General features: G+C 44.5%; 1 pseudogene; it reads left to right on the top strand.

Annotated features, from left to right (window-relative positions):
• The first annotated feature begins 1,316 nt into the window (after positions 1-1,316).
• LOC126471901 (5S ribosomal RNA) lies at positions 1,317-1,434 on the top strand (annotated as a pseudogene).
• The last annotated feature ends 24,670 nt before the right edge of the window (positions 1,435-26,104 follow it).

The following is a 26,104-nucleotide window of genomic DNA, read 5'->3' as shown; positions in this document are numbered from 1 at the left end:
CAGAGATATCGGTATCAAATCTGCATTTTTAAACGAAACTATCATTTCTGCTGCTAGTATTGTAGTTATGAAAGGCACGTTTCGCTCTTCAAAATCCTGTTGGTAATGTAGAAGAAATTATGAAGTTTAGAACTTAGGATTTATCAGGTCTGAACGTGAATCCAACTGCTATCTTTGAAGAAGATCGTGATTTTACACCAAAAGAAAGAAACGAATCGCGTCGGAAAAGAAGGAAGCAGTTTTGCAGCGCCACGATACCGGAATAAAATGGCAAAGAAAATGTAGCTTAAATTCTGTCTGTTTCGTTTCCGTGTGTCGAGTGCTAAGTACTTAGAGAAAGTAAATGCCTTTAACAGACCAAGAGAAATTAGATATGCCGCTTCTTTACGGAGAATGCAGAAAGAACGCGAAGAACACAGTTTGGATGCCCGCACAAAGCTATACCAACAGACGGTGTCCAACAAGAATGAAAATGCAGCAAACGCGTAAAAAAATGGATCCTTGCACAAAACCATTCGTAACAGAATGTGATGTAAGTCTGCCATCAGAGTGAGTGTCTCCATTTGTACTGGAGTAGCAGGACATGTTGTATTTTGCTGTATCCAAGCAAAAAACAGAATTCCTAAGATGTAGATCTTGAGTGCTTTGCTGTGAGGCTTTAATGGAACTACTAAGAAACAGGGTACGGCTTTCTTTTAAAGAAATATTGAAGTCTGTAATTTAAACGGATACTAGCATTTCTTATCAAGTACACTTTTTCAAATTAAACTGAAAACTGTGCGGTGATGTGGTGTGGCGATGCTTACGCCTACGGGAATCACACGCAAAGTTACAAATCATTGTTATCAATCAAAATGCAATAAGTGTTTCAATTTCAAAGTAAATGGCAAGTATTTCTGACATTTCATAAGCAAAATTAAGTTTTCCAAAACTCAATCATACTCGGCATTGCTCGTCGAGTCGTGATCTTTGACGCCACTGAAATCTTTCCATCCTAACTGTTCGGCCTCTTCACAAGCAACTGAACGGTCCTGGCGCTCACGTCTTCGCTAGTCGGTCATTCGACGTGAAGCTGATGACATTATGTGAATTGACTGTTTATAGTTTCTCAGACGCTTTCTGGATGTTGAGAAAAAATGTGTTTTCATCACGTAGTGGAAGCGCAGTGTCAGGTGGTTCTTCCCTATTATTATAAATAAAATATGAACGTTAATTTAGCCGTAATTAATGAACATAAATAAGAATTTAAGAGTTTTTGCGCCCAAGACTAAAGGTATGGTCACGATCTTTTATTAGAGCAGCCAGTCATAATACAAGCCAACGGCCTCGCCGCAGTGGTAATGCCGGTTCCCGTCAGATCATCGAAGTTAAGCGCTGTCGGGCTGGGCTAGCACTTGGATGGGTGACCATCCGGCGTGCCGAGCGCTGTTGGCAAGCAGGGTGCACTCAACCGTTGTGAGGCCAGTTGAGGAGCTACATGATTGAGAAATAGCGGCTCCGATATCGTAAGCTGACATACGGCCGGGAGAGCGGTGTGCTGACCATATCCGCATCCAGTGACGCCTGTGGGCTGAGGATGACACGGCGGCCGGTCAGTACCGTTGGACCTCCACGGCCTGTTCGGTCGGAGTTTAGTTTAGTCATAATACAAGTCAGTTCAGCTGGAGTAGTTTTCCACGGTTGCTATGCTAGGATATGTTGTTCTTGTCTCACTACATCTTATGATGTCATAGGTTAGTTACTGTATCTTTGCTCATATGAGATATGAAAGGTTGCAAGATCCCCTCGCTTCTAAACTGATACTGTTATTACTTAGCTTAGCCGCGAGTCCGTAGAGGGTGGTATATGTGACGTACAGTATAACTGGTCAGCATTTCCACCCGGAATTTGCGAGTGTAAGCCGGACCTTCCTTGATCCGCCTTGGTGGGTCGTGTCGTCGGATTTCCTCCTACCTGTGCGCGGTGCAGCTCTCGTAAATGTCGTCCCGTGCAGATTATCCATTGGCGCATTGGATGTCTCTGTCGGTGGAAGCTAATTATCTGAAATTGCAGTCGACCAACTTTGGGTTATCTATTTACTCGAAATTAACATTCAGAATGCCGTAATATCACTTTTATTTCCAATAGATCAATAATGAAACACTCATGTCACAAACTACTCGTAACCGAGAGCATGGCTACCATCGAATAAGACATGAAGAGCTCTTAGACATATGATCGCTTCGTCACCTAGCCAGCCAGCGTGGGAAATGCTCTCCGACTCATGGCCGGCTACGGACACAGCACTTCGTAACTATCGTGAATACGTCAATAAGAGACAATAATTTATTAAAACTGGTAAAAATGTCTTCCTCACCTAAGAGGCACCTTATATATTCCCCCCGTTGTTTCTTTCAAAAAATTTGCCTTTTACGTGAGACAAAATCGCAATTTTGGAAATAACAAAATCGTGGTATTGCAAAATTCTAGGAGTAACCTTTACATTTTGGTCATTTGCTTTCTATTGAGATCTTTAACTTTTCCTTTAACTCAGTATTTCTTTTCTCCTTTTAACTGGACGTAAACAAAATCATTTTTTAAAATTTTCATTACAAAATTGCTAATCGTTCTGTATCATTGCTCTTCTATGTCACCATATTATTAGAATATTAATTCCCACGATCTCGTTATGAACACCTATACTTTCAGATTAAGCACAATATATAAATGAATAATTGAAATAGTGAAAGATTATAAACATTTCCCAAATAACACCAATACAAAACGAATAACCAAGATACAAGACAATTTGTTATACAGTTCAGTTTACAAAACATTAGATACACATTTTATGTAGAGACTTTTTCAATAATTCGTAACGCCGGTCGAAGAATACGTCACCTCAGCACTAAACAAGACGCTCGACTTTCGTATTGGCTCTGTCGCCGTTTTTCAAAAAGTTACCAAGAGCGTTCTTTCCTTCATTCAAACAGACCACTACATGCATTGATGATAAACTATATCTTCAGCACACTTAGAGACACAGCAAATTTATATGTCCTATTTTACAGCACCAGGCCGTCCACTACACCACTGAACAACACCCATGGCTCAAGACAATTTTATTTATTTCTTTTTTCGTACGCCACTGACCACAGTTTCTTTCGAACCACTATTCGCTGTAATCCTGAAGTTAGGGTTCTTCGGTTCGCTGGTTCCGCTGGGATCCGGAAGCAACAGCCATTATCAGTTCTTCCCTTTTAATTGATATTGCTTTGCATAGGTTTCCCAGTTTCCTACGTCAGCTTACAAGGGCGTCCACATTATGCCTCATCATTCATCAGTTACATTACAATGGTACATGAAACAGAAAAAGACTACTTTGTACAGAAGAATACAATAATATTTTACAACAGTTCCTGGGGAATCAAATAACAAAGCTATAAAGCAATAATAATACTAAGATTTATGTACCACATTTCATTACAGTTCATCCTGCTACACACCACTGTGTCAGTATGTAAGCCTTCGTTTGTAAACAAAGTCGTAGGCACACCCTCATGACGTCACTTGCAACGGTACTTTATCGTTCTCGTCAATACGGTACCAGAAAGTTTAAGTTCTATCACTGTAAAGACGGAAGATCCGCTATTCGGAATGTCAGAACTATGCAGTAAGTAGCGGCAGGAACACCACCACAAAATCACGCAGCACTAACACTCCAAACCATCGACTCTCGGAGAGAGATTTTAACCGTGTTCAACCCAATGGTAAAGTATCGAACTATTTTTCTCCGAATCATACAGTTTGGGGGGAAAAGCAGTGAGAATAATTACTTTTGGAAACCTTTTATTAGACAAAGCCTGTTATAACAATAAACTGTTTCGCTTAATAAAACTACCGCCATCCAAAATCGGGCACAGTGTCTACACAAAAAGATGAAGTCAATTTTCGACACTGAATAAATAACTACTGCCATTTACTACGGTCACTTGGCAATAAGTACTATTAATTCCACTTTCTGTTACTTATGGAATTTATCGCTATGCTTCAGTAATTATTTAAAGAAGACACACATATGTTTCAACAACGACACAAAAAATATTAAACTTATATGTATCATTCATATGACCAAAACTATTATTTAACACGACTAAATTTCATTTCTTTAGGACTGTTATTTGTTAACGTTTTACTTAACACCAATATTTGTCTGGCTTTCTTTGACATGGAGAAGCAACACGAACAATTACTGTTAAGATTGTTGCAGTTAAACAATTATGTTACTTTACTTTCATAAATACTATTGAAAACCTATCCTCATGGTCACGCAAAGCGGTGGCCCTTAAACTGATACGTGCAAACTTTAGTATTTAATATTGATTTTCAGAATTTACTAACAAAACAGTACAACTGCCAGTAATTTACTATTACTCGAGCTTCAGTAAACATCAGGATACTCGGAATAAATTCGTTTAGGTAAGGACCCTACTGAGGTAAATGACATAGGAAAATCACGGTTAAACACAAAGGTACATTTAACACTTATATTCCACTGATTGAAGATGGATGTTTTATACTGTGATACACTTCTAAATAAAGTACTTTGCCTGTTCCTGATGTCGAAGGTGGCGTGAGGCAGTGCTGCGTATTAACATTGCGCAGGTACGGCTCTTGATGTACATAGCTCTGTCTTCCTCTTGGTGGCGACGATAAAACTGCAAATTTCTGAGCTATTAATTTATTGCCGTACTGCGCCAATCATGTAGAACACGTCCGAGGCCAAAACCCAGTCTTGCAGGTAAATTCGGGGCCTCTAGTGCTTGACCAACGTAATGCGTGTTCACGACTTGCAGGGCAGCTACCGGCTATATTAGCCACTTGCGCTCCAAATCTCACTCGCGCGCCCCACCACCTTTTCCATTCCACCACAGGACGGTGTTCCGTTCTATCTATGATCCCTACACCTTTTCAATTTACACTTCTGCTTACAAAAACCCTAAGTGTGAACCATCTACAATTGCATGACAGCATATACGTACAAAATTGACATAATTAATTAGAGTTGTACTTGAAATCTTACATAATTATTTACAAAATATGTTTTAATACATTTATTCCACCTACGTCAAAGAGGTTATTTTAAATAGATAAACTATACTTAACAAAGCCTACTCTCGTTATAGTATTTTCTTAATTTTTCAAAATTATTATGGAACAAAAAATTTTTTTTAAATATACAGGTTAATGGCAGTATTCTATTTACAATAGCATTACATACTCTCAGACGCTAGGGCACCGACCCATCAGCTGGGTCGGTCAGAGAAAAGCTCATTAAGACCAACTGGTTCCTCGCATGATGTAACACCCCACTTCTCATTCATGGACACTGGGTCATTCACCTACTGATCTACTCTTAAAGTAAATATTATGATTTCCTCATTCCACTTATGTTTATTACGGATTCTTTCCATAGTATCATGTCTTTCTATATTTAATACACAAATAAGTTAGTTGCTACGTCGGATTAAAGTGTTTTTCATTACTTTTTTTTGCGCTAAAAAGATATCTGTCTGGCAGCTACTATTCATGCTCAGCTTAAGAGGCTTCCCCGTAACTACCGCGATATCGTTTTACATCCACTACATTGTAAATTCCTCTGAGTACTTTCGACTCAGGGTGAGCCACTTTCACGACTTTAGGGTGTGGTACCCTACTTACCACATAAGGACCTTAAGAAATCTCATAAAATTTCTTTATTTCAGCGTCAAGTTTGGACGATTTCCTGTGAGTTCTAATCAGTACTACGTCTCCCACTACATATTCCTTGGGTATAATATTCCTATCATGCCTTGCCTTCCGATAAGCCCCTTTTGCTTTCATCCTGTTTAACACCAATTCCCGTTTTTCTTCTACAGTCATGTCTGATCTCTTTGGGAATTTAACTACATTCTCAATCATATTCCTAAGCTTTTCGCCTGTTAGCAACTCACTCTCAGTTGTCGAATGTGGCAGTTCGTTCAGTATCTCCTCAAACTCTTTAATATACATTCCCAAAGCAGTGCGATGGTCGTGGCAGTAAGCCCTACAAAGCCGTCCCAGTTCTTTCATCACTCTCTCTTCTGGGTTCAAAGCTGGGTGAAATCTTGTTATATATATGGCTTTGATGTCTAGCTTCTCCAACATCTTCTTCCATACTCTGAATGCGAATTGAGACCCATTATCACTGAGCATTTGTTTTGGTTTACCCACGGTGCGAACGTAATCCTTTTCTAACTTATTTGCCATTACTTTCCCTGTACATCTCGTTAATGGATACAGCCTCAAAAATTTCTAAAATACATCCATTATCACCAAACCGTATTTAAACCCCCCTCACGAGGTCGGTAGTGGCCTGAATACATCCTCCGATGCCATCTCTCCTGTTTCTGCCGGTATAATACAATACATCTGACCCTTGCTACTAGTTGTAGGTGTCTTCGTTTTCTGACACTTCTCGCAGCTTTCCAGTACCTTTCTAGCCCTCTTCACCATATTACTGAAGACACATATTTCTGCCAATTTTTCAGAGCACTTTTTAGGTCCGAAATGTCCATAGCTCATGTGAATACACTAGAGAAACTCATTGATGTTATGTTCAGGCCAACACAACTTCCAGTTTTCCCATACCAAGTTAGTCCTGCGATATAGTATTCCCTTTTCTACTAGGTAATATTGCCTCACTTGTGGTTCTTGATTTTCTTCCCATTTCTCCTTTGCCTTACGCAACCTTTCGTCCTTCTCTTGTTCCTGTGATATATTCCTCAGATACCCTTTATCTTATCCTCATATTCCACCCCTTTCATATATAACAAATGGATTTCTCGAGAATCCGACACATCTTGATTCTCTGGGTTCATCCCCAATGGCAATCTGGACAGCGCGTCCGCTACTACGTTGTCTTTACCAGGTCTGTAATGTATCTCATATTGGTATTCCTGAAGAGCTATAGTCCAACGAGTGAGTCTGCCATGTGTTAATCTGCAGCTTTTCATAAAAGATAAAGCCTTATGGTCTGTGTATACTTTTACTTTTCTATCCATTAAATAGTATCTGAAATTGTTGAAGGTCCATACTACGGCCAGTGCCTCCCTTTTCAGTAACGGTATAGTTACGCTCGCATTTTGTCAACAACCTACTCGCGAATCCGATAGTTCGATGTTCTACCCCCTCTTCCGTCTCTATCAGTTGGAATAGGTGGGCACCAATGCCAAAGTCCGAACTATCTGCTGACAGACAAAATTCAGTGCCAGTTTAGGGTGGTAGAGTATTCCCCCTTTACATAGAGCTTCTTTTATGTCATCGAACTCTTTCTAACACTGCTCTGTCCACACCCAAGGTACATTCTTTCGGGTTAAATTATGCAGTTGCTTTGCATTTAATACCTGTTTATCCACGAATTGTCGGTAAAAATTACACTAACCGAGAAACGACTTTATTTGTTTCTTATTTCTTGGCTGTGGGAATTCTTTGATAGACTCCAATTTCTTAGGATTCGGCTTAATACCCTCTGCTGATATAATTTGCCCTAAAAATTGCATTTCGCTCTTTCCGAATTCGGACTTAGTTAAATTCGTAGTAACATTGCCCTTTTGAAACCCTTTCAACACGTCTTCCACAATCCTATTGTGCTCTTGCCAATCACTGGCAGCAATCAGGATGTCGTCCACATAAACGGTGATCCTAGACTATAATTCTTCTCCCAGTATGTCATACGACTCTCTTAGGAACGCTGCTACCGATATATTCAATCCGAATGGGAGAACTTTGAAATGATAACACCTGCCTCTATATACAAAAGCTGTGTACTGTTTACATTTGTCAGCCAATTTTATTTGCCAGTATCCGGCAGTCATATCGAGGCTAGATAATTTACTGGCCCCTTCGAACTTTCGCAACAATTCTTCAAGAGATTCTGGCCTATCATTCTGAGGCTCTATTATCTTATTAAATATCCTAGCATCCAAGGTTACTCTCACTGAACCATCTTTATTTGTCACATATACTAACGGATTGCAATAGTGACTCGTCGATCTTTCGAAAATTTGCAATTTTACCATCATTTGTAACTCTTTTTCTATTGCCTCCCTTCTTGCCAAAGGTATCACATGGGGTCTCAGTTTGAATGGTTAGTGCGGTTTGACTTTAAACTCGTAAGGTTCTCCTTTCATTAACCCAGGTCTATTTGAAAATACCCTCTGATACTTTACCAGCAACTCTCCTAGTTCTTTTTTTGCACCTTGGTCCATATCATCGATACTACTTAATTTAGCTTTGATATCTTCTACTGACCATTCTGCCTCAACTGGCTCTCGTCTCTCTTTCCTACAGTCACTCCCCTTCTAATCTGCTTCCCATTGGAAACACTCACGCATTATTTTCATGTAGAATTTTCCCTGCGACTTCTCTTTAGCTTGAATGGCCCTGCAAAACTTAAACTCGTTTGTAGTACCATTTACCGTCAGGATCACACTACCCCTTTCTAAATCTACAACAGCTGCATGGTCTACCAATAAATCCATCCCTAATATAAGCCCTATGGAAAGGTCAGGTACCACTATAGCATTAACTTCCAATACAATACCTTGAAATCTCACTTCCAATAACACTTGGTTTTTTATTACCTTACTTTTTCCTCCTACTGCACCCGCGATTCTAACGCCTTGTAACGCTAAGATAGGTACCTCTTCCTGGTCTCTTATTTGCTCATAAAGCCCCTCTGCTATGGCGCACAACTCACTACCTGTATCAATGATTGCTACTGCTTCGATACCATTAATATCCACATCTATTATCGGTCGATACTCTTCCTTACTCACCATTTCATTTTCCTCTAAAAGAGTTTCTTTAATATCGCACCAATCCTCTTTTATTACCCTTTTGATCTGTATTGGTCCACTGTTCACTTGAGTTCGTGCTCGGACCCCACACGAACTCCCCTCTAGCTTTCCTGCTCAGTAATTTCTCTTTCGGGACCTCTTTCGGTTCTGCCACCCTCGTACTTCTCCTCCTGTTCTTCGTACCGTCTACTACCATGGCCGTTCGATCCACCTCGGTTCCAGCCTCATCAACCACGTCTGTTACGCCCGTTATCACGCCTCTCGTTATCCCTCATGTTATTGTGATTCCTGTTACGTTCTCTACAGTTCTAATTTTCTCTTGACCTCCAACTTACACCTCTCCAGCCGTTACTGGATTTTTCCTCCCCTGATAAAGCATATAATTGGTCAAGTGCTAGTAATATGTCCTTAGTTTTCTTTTTACGTATGCCTATCAGCTTTTCTTGCACAGATATCGCCAGTTTCACCAACACTACTGCAATAAGATCCTCCTCACTCAGTGGATTATCTAAATACACTACTGGCCATTAAAATTGCTACACCACGAAGAAGACGTGCTACAGACGCTAAATTTAACCGACAGGAAGAAGATGCTGTGATATGCAAATATTAGCTTTTCAGAGCATTCACACAAGGATGGCGCCGGTGGCGACACCTACAACGTGCTGACATGAGGAATGTTTCCAACCGATTTCTCATACACAAACAGCAGTTGACCGGCGTTGTCTGGTGAAATGTTGTTGTGATGCCTCGTGTAAGGAGGAGAAATGAGTACCATCACGTTTCCGACTTTGATAAAGGTCGGATTGCAGCCTATCACGATTGCGGTTTATCGTATCGCGACAATGCTGCTCGCGTTGGTCGATATCCAATGACTGTTAGCAGAATATGGAATCGGTGGGTCAGGAGGGTAATACGGAACGCCGTGCTGGATCCCAACGGCCTTCTAGCAGTCGAGATGACAGGCATCTTATTCGCATGGCTGTAACGGATCGTGCATCCACCTGTCGATCCCAGAGTCAACAGATGGCGACGTTTGCAAGACAACAACCATCTGCACGAACAGTTCGACTACGTTTGCAGCAACATGGGTTATCAGCTCGGAGGCCATGGCTGCGGTTACACTTCACGCTGCATCACAGACAGGAGTGCCTGGGATGGTGTACTCAACGACGAACCTGGGTGCACGAATGGCAAAACGTCATTTTTTCGGATGCATCCAGGTTCTGTTTACAGCATCATGATGTTCAAATGGTTCAAATGGCTCTGAGCACTATGGGACTCAACATCTTAGGTCATAAGTCCCCTAGAACTTAGAACTACTTAAACGTAACTAACCTAAGGACATCACACACACCCATGCCCGAGGCAGGATTCGAACCTGCGACCGTAGCAGTTCCGCGGTTCCGGACTGCAGCGCCAGAACCGCTAAACCACCGCGGCCGGCCATGATGTTCGCATCCGTGTTTGGCGACATCGCGGTGAACGCAATTTGGAAGCGCGTATTCGTCATCGCCATACTGGCGTATCACCCGGCGTGATGGTATGGGGTGCCATTGGTTACACGTCTCGGTCACCTCTTGTTCGCATTGACGGTACTATGAACAGTGGACGTTACATTTCAGATGTGTTACGACCCGTGGCTCTACCCTTCATTCGATCCCTGCGAAACCCTACATTTCAGAAGGATAATGCACGACCGCATGTTGCAGGTCCTGTACGGGCCTTTCTGGATACAGAAAATGTTCGACTGCTGCCCTGGCCAGCACATTCTCCAGATCTGTCACCAATTGAAAACATCTGGTCAATGGTGGCCGAGCAACTGGCTCGTCACAATACGCCAGCCACTACTCTTGATGAACTGTGGTATCGTGTTGAAGCTGCATGGGCAGCTGTACCTGTACACGCCATCGAAGCTCTGTTTGACCCAATGCCCAGGCGTATCAAGACCGTTATTACGGCCAGAGGTGGTTGTTCTGAGTACTGAGTTCTCCGGATCTATGCACCCAAATCGCGTGAAAATGTTATCACATGCCAGTTCAAGTATAATATATTCGTCCAATGAATACCCGTTTATCATCTGCATTTCTTCTTGGCGTAGCAATTTTAATGGCCAGTAGTGTACAATTTTTTCACAGAAACTCTTGGATATAATCTTTGTAACTATCGTACCCACTCCCAAGAAAATTTCTCCCTTGAAAGATACTATTACGTATATTACCTTGTGTACCATTAGACCAATATTTGTCCAAAAATTTCTTCACAAATTCGTCATAAGTTTGGCATGCTTCTCCCGCTCTCATTCCCCACGACAGAGCGTCCCCTTCCATTCTGCTAGTGACACAACTTATTTTTCTTCTGTCATCCCAATTTTCTGGTAAAACCCCTTTAAATTGCTTTATAAATGCTTTCGGATGTAACTTCCCTCTCGCATCGAAATTTTGGAAAGTACACACCCTGAGGTAGTGGTTCTCATTATTAATTTTTCCACTATTATTACCTGTTTCCATTAGATTTTTAAATTTAGCATCTAATTTTCATGTCTACCTTTTCAGCAAAGATATCAGTACCTCTGTAAAATCACTGACTTCTTGCTGAATACCAGCTACCCTGTCAGATATCTCTTTAGTATTATTCTCTACCAAATCCGACAATTCTGAGTTTAATTCCTCCACTCTCTCGTTTACTTTGGATATTTCCACTTTTTGCTTTTTAGTCTCTTTAGTAACATTCTTATCGAAAGTTGTGATACTTTGTTTAAGTTTACTGATATCTCTACTGTGATGCACTATTGCAGTCTCACCTGTGGTTATCCTCTTTGACAAATCACTTGCTACCGTTTTCTGCTCTTTTTTTACTATTGTTGATAACCTTCCCTCTATTTCGGTGAATTTATTGTCAGCCTTTTTGATATACTCATCTAGCCTATTAGTATTTTTCTTCATTTTCCCAGTGATTTCTTCCCTAGTTTTCTGGTTAATTTCCTCTATTTTCTTACTCAACGCTTTGTTACCATTCATTGTAGCTATAAACATTTCCCTGATGCCCATTTCTTCACCTCTACTTTGTATAGCCTCCGGTACTGTGTTTGCACCCTCTCTAACAACGTTTCCAGTGGGAGACCAAGCCCCTGTTTCTGCCGTTTCTAAAGTTTCTACCATCTTTCCCTGTTCATCATTCCCTACTACACCAACCATTTCACTTTCCGGTCGCTCTTTAGATCTAGCAAGTGTTAACAAATTCATCACTACTCTCCACTAAATTTGCGTTGGCTTGGGCCATACTTTGCTCTAATTTTCCTTTAAGTCACTCATTTTAACGTTTTTCCCATTTCTCAACTACATACCCTTCTGCACCCGAATCTCGAATCTGTCACCCCTATAATATTTAAAGTTCGACTTACGTTAGATAAATTTCATTGATCTCCAGCCATGTCATTAATTTGAGGGTGGCTCTACTGCTGCGCCCGAGAGTCAAACTCCGAACAGCCGAGAGCGCGCCTCCGGCTCACCCCTGTTATGCCGCTCCTTTGATCTGCCTGCCGCGCGCTGCTGCCTCCTCTGTATCTGTGGCGGTCCTTGCCACGTCCGTTGTTGCCGCCTCCTTTTACTTGGTGTCTTCCCGACGATCGTTCCACTCGCAACCGCGAAATGTTCGTAATCCTTAGACGCGATTTTTCCACAACACGACTTTATTGCGTTTCGCGATAACGATTACGCACTCCGCGACGCGTACCGTTCACATTTAATGTTGCTTCCCTCTACCCGTTGTAAGTTCACTATTCACTTCCTGCTTCCGTTTCAGTCACTTGAAATCACTATTACTTGCTGTTCAGAACACTTTTTACAAGTCGAATGCAAATTTGGTATCTTAATGCTCTTCCTCCCACGCAGTTTTATTCCGTCGCAAGGGATGCCAAATGCAAGATCCCCTCGCTTCTAAACTGATACTGTTATTATTCAGCTTAGCCGCGAGTCCGTAGAGGGTGGTATATGTGACGTACAGTATAACTGGTCAGCATTTCCACCCGGAATTTGCGAGTGTAAGTCGGACCTTCCTTGATCCGCCTTGGTGGGTCGAATCGTCGGATTTCCTCCTACCTGTGCGCGGTGCAGCTCTCGTAAATGTCGTCCCGTGCAGATTCTCCATTGGCGCATTGGATGTCTCTGTCGGTGGAAGCTAATTATTTGAAATTGCTGTCGACCAACTTTGGGTTATTTATTTACTCGAAATTAACATTCAGAATGCCGTAATATCACTTTTATTTCCAATAGATCAATAATGAAACACTCATGTCACAAACTACTCGTAACCGAGAGCATGGCTACCATCGAACAAGACAGGAAGAGCTTTTAACGCCGACTGCCGACTTTGGCGCGCAGTCCGTATATCTTACTAGTTTCGTCAAAGTTCGTGGATTTCCGATCAAGTTCGTACTTACTAAGATATGCATTTGTTAATGACTTCCTTCCCTGTACTTCCCTAATCCGATGAGGCCGATGACCTCGCTGTCTGGTCTCCTTCCCCAAACAACCCAACCCAACCCAACCCTACCCCACTACGCGCGACATATGGTCGCTTCGTCACCCAGCGTGGGAAATGCTCTCCGACTCATGGCTGGCTACGGACTACAGCACTTCCTAACTATCGTGAATACATCAAGAAGAGACAATAACTTACTAAAACTCGTAAAAATGTCTTCCTCACATAAGAGGAACCTTACAACGTGAGTGAGAATAAAGTTTATGGCTCCAAGAGCCAGAAATGTAAAACAGGGCAACGAAATACTACCCAGAGAGTAAGGAGTGAGCCTGCAACATGCGGAGCGAATGAAATAGTTTTTACTGGAGCTGTTGCTCATATTATACATGTTATCTCAAGAGAAACCGTGAGTGCCACTGGAATAAATCAGCCCAGCGTTTTCTCCGTTTTGCGCCCTGACAGATCCCATCCATATTACATGTCACTTCACCAGCGTATTAGCCGGCGGGATCGTAGAAGTCGAGTGAAGTTCTGTGCTAGATTCTGATGCAAGATCAAGAGAATAGGTTCTTTCTTAAATATTTGATTTATCTATACAGCTATCATTACAAATCGTGGAAAGCTGAATGTAAGAAATACGCATTACTAGACCGCTCAGAATCCGCACTGGCTGAGCTAGGTTGCACTTCAGAGGCAATGGAGTGTGAACGTCTGGTGTGGCATTATGGGTAACAACGTGATTGCTTCTTACTTAATTGACGAAAATTTAACATATAAAAACAGACGCACAATATCTTACCGAAGAGCTATCGGATCTCGTGGAGGAAGTACCACTCGAAATGCGTGGATATGTGTGGTACTAGAAGGATGGGTGGTCGGCTCACTACTCGCTTGTGACAGCGGGCCCCCGATAATGTCTGTAGTATCGGTTCGCGTTGCCACCTATGGTGTGACAATTCAATCTCTGTAGGAGACCATAATATCTGCACATAAATCCAAAAACTGCGTGTATAGCGTGCCTTTCTTCCTACACTACTGAGTAAAATCACGTTTCTCTGCCAACATCTTATACCGCTACCGATCCTCCCACGAAAGTGAAAGATGTCTTGTAAAATACATTTAATTAATTACAGTATTTGATAACTCTAACGATTTGGTAAATCATTATTATCTCTACATCAAGGTCTTAAAATTGTTCAAATGGCTCTAAGCACTATGGGACTTAACATCTGAGGTCATCAGTCCCCTAGACTTAGAAATACTTAAACCTAACTAACCTAAGAACATCACACACACCCATACCAGAGGCAGAATTCGAACCTGCGACCGTAGCAGCAGCGTGGTTCTGAAATGAAGCGCCTAGAACCACTCGGCCACAGCGGCCGGCCGTCAAGGTCTGTTTGCACCGAATTTTATTTGAATTCTCTTCACAATACAATACATACGTTCAGGTATCTTAAATGATTTATTTTTAGTTAACAAACACTTCTTTCTCAGCACTGTACCTTCCACTTACAAATGACCATTCTTGCAAATTTGCTTTTCTGATAACCTAGTAAACAACATGAAATTACTTGTAACAGTCATTTATTCTGTTCAGACGTCAATGGAGGTCATAAAAACCAATGCGAACCCTTTGTAATGGCTAATCAGGCTTTGTCTTGGTTACATCATTCTTAATCACGAGTAATCACATGTGGTTAGTTCGTAACAACATAGTATTTCTTTTAGTTTCCTTGAGGTATAAAACTTCACACCTTTATTTACCGTAAGGAGTTGCATACTGACATTACAATCCATCTTTCTCTCCACGTCCTCAAATCTCACACTTATATTCATTCAATATGTACGAAAAACCAAACATCAAAAGAACCAACAATGGCCGGTTAAATCCATATGCTTTAAACTACTTTTGCAGTTTCGCATATCTATACTAACTGCACTCTCCACCAATTCTCCGGTCAGATACTGTGATACTGCGCATGTGTCTTGTTGTATTTGCGATGCAACTTGGTGCGTAGCATACACAGTATTGCACCATAACCTAAGACTGAAATTTTAAAAAATGAAAGTAACTTTTCCAAACGTTGTCAATATATGCTTCAGCATATTAATGTAAATCGCAGAATGATCAAATGAATACGTTCTGCTAAATACATTGCAGCTAGAAAGCTAAAAATTCTTCAGAATGTGCAAATGTATGTCACAATCAACTGTTACAAGTCTCATCTTGAACGGAGCAACAGTTGGATCAAAAGGGGCTTTTTTACGAAGAACTGAAGGCGCTAAATATTAGACTCAGAAGGTAGAAAATTCGTTTGTAGCCTCAGATTGATGTAAAAACTTTAACTATGTGACTCCATTAAGCTAGCTCTAATAGTTTTCAAGAAATTTACTAAAAACTAAATTTGGAACAAAAACGTCCTTGTTTGTAATAGATTAAGTATCTTTTGTATTTATGATAGAAAGTTCTAATTACAGCACTCCATTACATTCTAAAAATCCTAGTTGGTAAGGTTTAAATGCCTTCGAGCTGAAACTTTTTCAATAACTAAAGCCAACTTAACTTCATTCATATAAAAATTGTGGAAATTGTAAATTGATACCAAACAGAGTTATTAAATAAAACGTGTCCGAGAAAGCGGCCGTTTAGATTGCAGATGACTGTGCCCAGAGCAGTCGACAGCAGATATTCCTTTCGGCCGTCTGCTGCGCCCATATATAAATACGGCCAGAGAGGCCGTTGGGAGACACACTTCGCACTGAGCTATTATTCTGTCTGCGTCAGTCAAACGCTGGCATACGTAGTGTCTCGGGTAACATCACAGCCAGGCTGGCACCAAACACATGTTTTTGGTAAAAGTAGGAAGTGAACCCGCAAGGGCTGCACACCACCCTGGATCGCTTAAATTTCACGGAAGTAACTGTTTGTGTGACGCTACTAATGTTAAAAAAACCGCGTGGCAAACAGTGAAATTATTTTCCACTTTTGTGGCGAGTAATTAACTTTGATAATTAGAAGTCAAGGCGATAGACCAGTCTACTTGGAACTTACCGTAGTTGTCGCCTCTGAACTGGTTGGTTTGAGGATTAAAGGGACCAAATTGCATAGGTAATCGGTCCCTTGTTTCATAAACACACAGCGCACAGTGAAACGATCCATTAGTCATTCGAAGCACAAGAGAAAATCCCATGGGAAGAAAATCCACAAGGTCAATAATAAAGCAACATGGAAAACGGAGCACAGCAACAAAAACAACATAGAGAAGAAAGGCAGAAGAATTAAAACTGTACAGCAGAGGATCGTGGCTGACTGATCACGAAAATAAAAGGATGAGCCAGCCACTCTGCAACACATTAAAACCTCCAGCCTAAAAGATTAGGGTGGAGTCTAATTACAACACAAAACTAATTAAAAGATGCAGCTCAAAAGAGGGTGATGTAATAAAATTAAATGGACCTATAAAAGCCGCTTGCGCGAATAAAACTTAAAACCCGATCTGCCATAGAGACAATGTCACCTAAAAGAGATGATAAATCACCCTGGAGATTAAAAGCTCGCCTGAGAGCGGTTAAAAGAGGACTTCCAACAACATATGGGCCACCGTCATGGTTGCACCACAGTGACAATGATGGGGGTCCTCTCGACGCTACAGATGACCATGCGTCAGCTGTGACCAATGCGGAGCCTACAGAGAGTAACAGAATCTCTGCGAGAGGCCCGCATGGAGGAACCCCACACAGTCGTGGTCTCCTTTACTCGCCGCAGCTTGTTGGGTACAGACAGAGTGCGCCATTCGTCTGCCCACATCCCAAAGACCCGACAGCGCAACACCGATCGGAGATCAGTTGCCGGGAGGCCGATCTCCAACGTCAGTTTGCGGGTAGCTTCTTTGGCTAACTTGTCGGTGAGTTCGTTTCCCGCTATTCCAACGTGTCCCGGGGTCCATATGAACACCACTGAACGTCCACGCTGTTCAACAGCATGAACGGACTCCTGGATGGCAACAACAATGGGATGGCGTGGGTAGCACTGGTCAAGAGCCTGTAGACTACTGAGAGAGTCACAGCAAATGACAAAAGACTCTCCAGTGCTGGTACGAATACGCTCAAGGGCACGAAAAATGGCTCTTAGCTCTGTGGTGTAAACACTGAAGCCTTCCGGCAAGGAGCACTGGTCTACATAGTCCGCATGAGCATAAGCGTACCCCACACGGTCATCAACCATGGAGCCATCTGAATAGATAGCCTCAGAGTCGCGGGATGCGTCGAGGAGAGAAAGAAATTGGCGACGCAAGACTGCAGGAGGAACTGAATTCTTTTGCCATCGTGAGAGGTCCAGCCGAAGCTGCGGCGGACGATACACCAAGGTGGTGTATGTGAGTGGACCTGAAAAGCAGATGGAAGAGGCAAAGACTCGAGTTCACTAAGGAGTGACCAAACACGGATCCCAATGGTATGGCCTGATCGCGGCCGCCGGTGTGGGATATGGACTGCCGCATTAGCAAAAAGGAGACGGTAGTTAGGGTGACGGGGCGAACAACGGACGTGGGCAGCATAGTTGGCTAACAGTTGTTGACGCCGAATGCGAAGCGGAGGAACCCCAGCCTCAGCAAGTAGGCTATTAAGAGGGCTGGTGCGGAATGCTCCTGTCGCCTGTCGAACCCCACAGTGGTGAACGGGGTCCAGCAGTTGCAATGCTGAGGGCGACGCTGAGCCATACGCCACACTCCCATAATCCAGTCGGGACAGCACGAGGTCTTTGTAGAGCTGCAGCAGCGTATTACGATCTGCACCCCAAGTTGTGTTGCAGAGGCAGCGGAGGGCATTCAGATGCTGCCAGCACTGACGCTTGAGCTGATGAATATGTGGAAGCCAAGTAAGCCGGGCATCGAACAGCAATTCCAGAAAACAGTAAGTGCCAACAACCCTGAGCATGGCATCCTCAAGATAGAGCTCAGGGTGGTGATGAACAGTTCGACGCCAACAAAAGTGCATAACACAAGTCTTCGCAGGAGAAAATTGAAACCCATGGGCTAGGGCCCACGCCTGCGCCTTGCTTATGGCTCCCTGCAATCTACAGTCTGCAACACTAATGGTGGAGGAACTGAAAAAGATGCAGAAATCGTCAGTATATAACGTGGGTGAGACAGACGACCCTACTGCTGCTGCAAGGCCATTAATGGCCACAAGGAAAAGGGGCACGCTCAATACAGAGCCCTGTGGAACGCCGTTCTCCTGGATATGAAGTGAACTATGTGCCAATTAAAACGCGGAATGTCCGAAGAGATAAAAAATTCTGAATAAAAATGGGGAGAGAGCCCCGGAGACCCCACCCGTGCAACGTGGCGAGAATATGGTGCCGCCACGTCGTGTCATATGCTCTGGAGAGGTCGAAAAAGACGGAGACGAGGTGTTGGCGCCTGGAAAAAGCAGTGCGGATTGCAGACTCAAGGAAGATCAAAGCATCGGCGCTGGAACGGCCCTGACGGAAGCCGCTCTGGCACGGAGCCAGAAGAACCCGAGACTCGAGCAGCCAACACAGCCGTCGACTCACCATACGTTCCAGTAGCTTGCACAGAGTATTTGTCAAGCTGATGGGCCGATAGCTATTCACATTATGCGGGTCCTTACCAGGCTTCAGCACCGGAATGATGGTACTTTCTCGTCACTGCGACGGAAAGACACCATCGCCCCATATGCGATTGAAGATGGCAAGAACACATCGCTGACAGTCCGGGGACAGGTGTTTGAGCATCTGATTGTGGACGCCATCTGGCCCAGAGGCTGTATCAGGGCACTGTGCCAGGGCGCTTTGGAGTTCCCACAAACTAAATGGGGCGTTATACGCCTCAGGGTGGCGAGAAGCAAAAGAAAGCCGTTTGCCTTCCTCCCGGCGTTCTAGCGCGCGAAACGCGGGCGGGTAATTCCCCGACACAGAGGCCCGAACATAGTGCTGTGCGAAATGCTCGGCGATTGCATCGGCATTGGTGGATAGCGCCCCGTTGATGGTAAGCCCTGGGACACCTGTAGAGTGCTGCAATCCAAAGATGCGCCGAATCTTCATCCACACCTGGGAGGGTGAAGTACGGGAACCAATGGTGGAAACATACCTCTCCCAGCACTCCTGTTTCCGCCTTCTGATGAGCCGCCGGGCCTGAGCACGGAGACGTTTGAATAAAATGAGGTTCTCCAAAGACGGGTGCTGCTTACGTCGCTCAAGAGCCCGCCGACGTTCTTTAATGGCTTCAGCGACCTCCGGAAACCACCAAGGCACTGACTTTCGCCGGGGGCACCCTAACGAACGAGGAATGGTACGTTCCGCAGCGGAAACAATCGCTGCAGTCAGTGTCTCAACCGCCACATTGATGGTACGATGGGGGAGAGATTCAACAGTGGCAGCAGAGGAGAACATGTCCCAGTTTGCCTTGCTAAATGCCCATCTAGGCAAGCGTTCATGGGAGCGACGCTGGGGTAGTTGAAGGAAGATGGGAAAATGGTCACTACCACACAAGTCGTCATGGACTCTCCAGTGGACTGACGGGACAAGCCCTGGGCTGCACAACGACAGATCTACGGCCAAGAACGTGCCATGCGCCACACTGAAATGTGTGGAGGCGCCAGTGTTTAAGAGGCAGAGGTCGAGTTGGGAGATGAGATTCTCGACATCTCTGCCTCGGCCAGTAATCTTCGTTCCACCCCACAGGGGATTGTGGGCGTTAAAATCCCCCAGGAGAAGAAAAGGCGTGGGAAGTTGGGTGACAAGTGCAGCCAATTCGTTCAGGGAGACTGTACCACCTGGAGGGAGATAGACACTGCAGACGGTTATGTCCTGGGTAGTCCTTACGCGGACAGCCACAGCTTCCAATGATGTTTGAAGGGGCACAGGAGCACTATATACAGAGGTAAGGACATACACGCAGGCTCCACCTGACACACTACTGTAAGTCCTACGGTTGCAGTAATAACCCCTGTAGCCACGAAGGACAGGGGTCCGCATTGCCGGGAACCAGGTTTCCTGGAGGGCAATGCATAAAGCAGGTGTCATGCTTAGAAGCTGACGTAGCTCAGGTAGATGGCTAAAATAACCGCCACAATTCCACTGGAGGATTGTACAAAGCGTGTCCTGTAGGGGCATGCAGGCACTGAAAAGGCAAATTACTTCGCAGGGTCACATGCTACCACCGACTGAGTGATGGACGTCGCTACGTACATCGTTTCTGAGGAGACGGCGAGATCGAGGTCATGAGGGGACGCAAAGAGCTCGACCTCATCCTCAGAGGCTGAGCTGACAGGAAGCGGTGGCGCGGGAACCACTGGGTCCTTATGCTTCTTGGAGAGCTTCCTCTTCTCTCTCTTGTCTTTGGGAGGAGGGTTTGCATGCTGGGAGGGCTTTCCTGACGCATTATCAGGAACAGAGGAAGAGCGTGAAGCCCTTCGACCAGCAGCTGGTGGCTTGTTCAGTCACTGGCTAGTGTCTTGTGAGACACTGGGGAAGTCCTTGGAAGGGACTCCCCCAAGGGATCCCTTCCGAAGAAGTGAGGCCGGGGGAGGCTGTTGCATCTCCGGCTGAGCAGCTGGAGAGGGCTGTCGCTTCTCTGGCTGAGGAGCCGAAGAGGGCTGTCGCCTCTCCGGCTGAGAGGTGGGGACTGACGTCCCCGATTGTTCGAGACGCACTGCTCCCAAACTGGGTGTTTTGGGAGTAGTGGAAGAGAGAGTGGCCCCCACCAGTGGTGGGGCAGGCGTAACGTGACTGTTCTGTGGGCCAACTGTGAAAGGAGTCTTAGCAGGAACTGGTGGTGGCTGTGTTACAGCAGCATAACTCCTCAACATAGGTGTGGGGTTCAGCCGTTCTAAATTCTTCCTCGCCTCTTGGTAAGTTAAACGGCCCAGGGTCTTAATTTCTTGTATCTTCCGCTCTCGTTGGTAGACTGCACAGTCTGGCGAGCAGGGAGAATGATGCTCCCCACAGTTAATGCAGGTGGGAGGCAGAGCTCACGGAGCATTGGGATGCGAAGGTCGTCCACAATCTCGACTCGTGGGGCTGGCAGTGCATCTGGAGGACATGTGTCCGAATTTCCAGCACTGGAAGCATCGCATAGGGGGTGGGACATAGGGCTTGACATCGCACCGATAGATCATGACCTTGACCTTCTCGGGCAAGCAGTCACCCTCAAAGGCCAAGATGAATGCACCGGCAGCGATCCTATTATCCTTAGGTCCCCTAAAGACACGACGAATGAAGTGTACACCTCGCCGTGCCAGGTTCTCCCGTAGCTCGTCATCAGACTGTAGCAGAAGATCTTTATGAAAGATAATCCCCTGGACGAAATTTAAGGACTTATGGGGAGTGACATTAATGGGTATGTCACCAAGCTTCTCACAGGCGAGTAACGCCCGTGACTGTGCAGATGAAACTGCTTGTATCAAAATAGCCCCACTCCTCATTTTGGAAACAGATGCCACTTCCCCAAACTTATCTTCAAGATGGTGAACAAAGAAGAGAGGCTTAGTCCCCAAAAATGAATCCCCATTGGTTCTGCTGCACATAAGGTATCGCGGTGAATACGGCTCCTGTCTGTCCGTAGCCCTACGTTCCTCCCATGGCGTGGCTAGGGAAGGGAACGATTTGGGGTTATATGTCACAGCATTAAATTCTGTCTTACCGCGCTTAGAGACGTTGGCGGTCGTGCGACCACTGGATTGAGACTTCACCCGCTTCATTGCGGGGCATCCGCCACGATGCCACCCACTCCGACCAGGGGCTCTCCCCACAAGCGCCACCCAGCCACAGCAAAGGCCACTTGGCAGGATAGCCGTTGCCGGGAGTCCTGATGCCCCAGAGAGACGAGCATCGACTCCTTGGCTTACGTGGGGAGGTGTCAGCTCAGGCATCGGCAGTACGATCCCTGTGTTGTCAGGGGGCTACAACCTAGAGGGTACATGACGACCCCACCACAACGGGATGGCTACCGTGCTGGATTTTGGGTGCCATGGGTAGTCCGTAGCGATCGTGGGTGCAGATGGTGACGCACTAAGGGCGTAACTTACACAATCAATCAGGTGTGTAAGCCCAAAATGAGGGATGGAGGGTGCAGTGACGACGCCAAGAGGATAAAAAGTGCCAAGGTCTTAGGGCACAGAGGACTCGTGGTGCACCACGTAAGGTGTCCTTACCCAAAAGGCTCGTACTTCTGTTGAATTTGGAAAAATGGTGGTCAAACCCGAATGGGGACCATCACATTAAAGGCCGAAACAGTTGAGACTCCTTTTAGTCGCCTCTTACGACAGGCAGGAATACTGCGGGCCTATTCTAACCCCCGAACCCGCAGGGGGGGTTGAGGAGTATGACGGGCGATAATGTTCAATCCGTGTGCCTCCATCTGTTGGAATGGGGGCCGCTAATGACAGCAAGTCATGGTACATCCCTTTCCAACATGGGGCCATTACATACTGAAAGATCTGGCAAAGGAAAACCATCTGGCCCCGGTGATTTATTATCTGTCCCCTTAGCAAGGGCGTCCGCAACATCACCGCTGGTGATCTCCTCAAAAAGGGATGCTGATGCCATATCATCAAGTGTGCCAGAGAGGGTCTGGGGGACTGCTGCAAATGCTGCATCATCATGGTAAACCTGCTGATATAGTCGGTGATAATGTGTAACAACAACAACGCTGTACTATTGTAGATATAATGATTTTTTCTTCCGATTTTCGATAAATTAGTGTAATCGATGTTCTGAATTCATTTCTTTTCTTTTCATGTCATTATGTTAAAGAAACTGTAAACAATTTTCGATGTAAATATTAATGTTTATGTCAAATTGCAAGCAATATTATGACAAAATTGAAATGTTAGAAATGTTGAAACTGTTGTAAGATGTTAAAGTTGTAATTGTGCGCCTGGTCCATACGTAGGCAATGTATTAGGATATGTAGAATGCAAAACCTCGGTGAATACCCTGTCTGTAGGGGAGCGGTAAACGGTGGATGGCAGGCGAGCGCGGGAAAATGCACACGGGCGCTGCACGGCATAACGGGCTCAACAGTAGTAGTCGGAGTTGGGCATCGGTCTGAGAAACACGCTCTGGATCGAGGAGGCTCTCCTGGAAGACGTAGTTTCATTGAGCCTCGGATGTGCCGTTTCCGACGACTATACAGCATGGCAAAATTCCATAGGCACTAAATGGAAAAATATTGCGACGCTATGAAGAAGTAAAGTGCCGATACATCAAGAGCCATAGCTGTATGTGTGCTCTGCGCCTCGCCATCTCGCCGCCCGCCAACCGCCGCATCGATACGAACAGGTTGAAACTTTTAGTACTGTATTCGTGTGGACCAGTGTTACTTTTGTTCCATACTGTTCAATAACAACTTAACTTTTACCAGAACTGTCCTATCATTTAATTATCCTCATCACTAACCTAGACAGGGTCCTTTCCACATGTTGTGCAATCCGAGTGTCCCGAGATGAAAATTTAATGTTTATGTTAATAATAATTACCTGCAGGCCTATCTATGTTAGAATGATGTTTAAAGAACTTTGTTGTTAATGAATATATAGGTGAATAATATAGGCCTGACGAAGTTGGAAGATAATGTTGAAATTGGTTTAGTAATGAAGGCTAATTAATTTGAGACAAAAATAATGGTAGTTAAATGAGCAAGAAATAAGACAAAAAGAGTAGTAACTCATATATTGGAAATCTTGAGTGCTTAACGATTACGATAATCAAAAATTTCAGTACAATGATCGTAGATCGTAACAGTTTCAGGCCCCCCCCCCTTTTCTTTTCTATTCATTTAAATTCTGAAGTGTACTGAACTGATTTGACCAGCAAAGTTAAAGTCAATATAAAACCAAAATTTATTAGTGTTTTACCTTTTTCAAAATTGACATTGTATGTGTGTTTCGAAAGTGCTATTTCTAGGGTAACCTATGCCCGATTTTAATCAGATCCATAGACAGTACGAAGTTTGTAGTAAACATTATAGTCTATTATTGTGTATTTATGGCTTGTCCATATTAGTACAGAAAGTGAAATTATTAGTTCAGTAGATTTTCTGGTTCTAAAATTTACCATATTATGCAGTGTTATTACGTGTTGTTTTGTATGAACGTGCATCAACTTGTAGTGGGAAGAAACTCAGTTAATGCCTAATTAGGCTGGCGACCGTATTATTAACAATTTGGTAGCATCTGCTGTGTTGTTTCTTGTCAGTCCTAACGTGTAGTTGCACTTCAGACTTACTTGACGTATCATTGTTGTTAATGAGTGGGTGGAAGTCTGATTTTGCCTCCATTTAGGTACACGCGGTCAACATATATACCAAAATCCTTTCTTATAAGGTGAAGCCCGTCAACTTACCATAGTACAGGCTTTAAAGAGTATCGTGCGCCCGAGCGAAGGGTTACAAGTGGTCGACGAATGCATGGGCGATGTCTGTCCAGTTCGTCTCCCTGCTACCATCTGGGAGATCCAGACTGGGCACCAGTTTTCGTCGTATTTTTCGTTGTTAGGAGATTATGTGGTGCGTGGATGGAGGTTCTTCGTGGATCTCATTCGTACCATAACGCCTTCAAGACTGGCGGGTAAGGATGAGAATCTTCGTCTAGGCGCGATGGATCTCTGGCGATTAGGGGATGGTGGGAGCTCAGTGAGTTCTCGGAGAAGTGCGTAATACAAGTCCGTCATTTATCAGTGCCAGAGCGATCGTTCCCTACCACAGCCAATCAACGCATCGTCGTAAGGCTGGTTTCACACACTTTAGGCACCTTTGAAAGCGTGACGGGTACCGTAGCAATCTACGTTAACATGAGGCCCACGTACTTGTCATGAGTTGCCTACATTCCTGATCTTGTAGGAGTGACAGATTCAGTTTCCATAATAAGCGACTTCTCCACACCGTTTGCTGCTGTAGGTTGACCGTGCACTGTCGGAAAATGTCGTGGGCCAGCACTCTGCTGCTAGAATCGCCGTCACAAGGTCAGAGAAAACGTAGACGCAATCGAGTCCGCCGGCAGAGTGTCTGGTCACGTAAGTAAAGCCAGGGGCGATCACCATGTAACACCTCCGAAGTCTCAGCAAGACGCAGGTGTTGTATCAAGGGACACAGTCCAGGGCACAGGATGTAGTTTGGTTGTTGTTCTTTCTGAGACAGCACACTATTGAAGTCTGTACCAATAATGATGTGGTTATAGCGGCCCAAGAAGAGACGCGTAAATTTTTCTAAATAAAACCGTGACCAGTCTCACCTTTTATTTGTCCCAGAAGGGGCGAATACATTAACAACTCAAGTCCCCTGCATATCGAACGCCATTCCCCGTGCCGCTGGCAAGTATATCACATTGGTTACCCCTATTCCATTTGGCACAAGGGCACCTGTTCCACTGCCTCCCGAAGCAGCAGGAGAGACGTTAGTAGTAAACCAATAAAAGTCTGGGAAGGTCTCCAGTCGACCTCCCTGCAGTGTAGCCCCGAGCTTATCGCACAGCACATGAAGTTCGATACGTGTACAGATCATGTTGCGATTGATGGAGACAATCTTGTAGCTTGCAGCTAGTCTGCGGGCAGTGGGACATTCATAACAACAGGGGGAAGAGGATTAATCGCAGCAGCAGATTAACCACGTCGGGCGAACCCTTCACCGCACAATACAGTAAATCGAAAGATAGAATGTTTCTGCAGAGGCAACAGTCGCCTGTGCATTCTCAGTCGAAGGTTTGGGGACAATATCATTCGCCCATGCCATCGGGTGAGTGGT

The sequence above is a fragment of the Schistocerca serialis genome, chromosome 3 (genome assembly GCF_023864345.2).
Source record: "Schistocerca serialis cubense isolate TAMUIC-IGC-003099 chromosome 3, iqSchSeri2.2, whole genome shotgun sequence".
NCBI classification, from domain to species: Eukaryota; Metazoa; Arthropoda; class Insecta; order Orthoptera; family Acrididae; genus Schistocerca; species Schistocerca serialis.
Note: the sequence above shows the minus strand (reverse complement) of the source record. Positions and strands in the feature narration are given on the sequence as shown.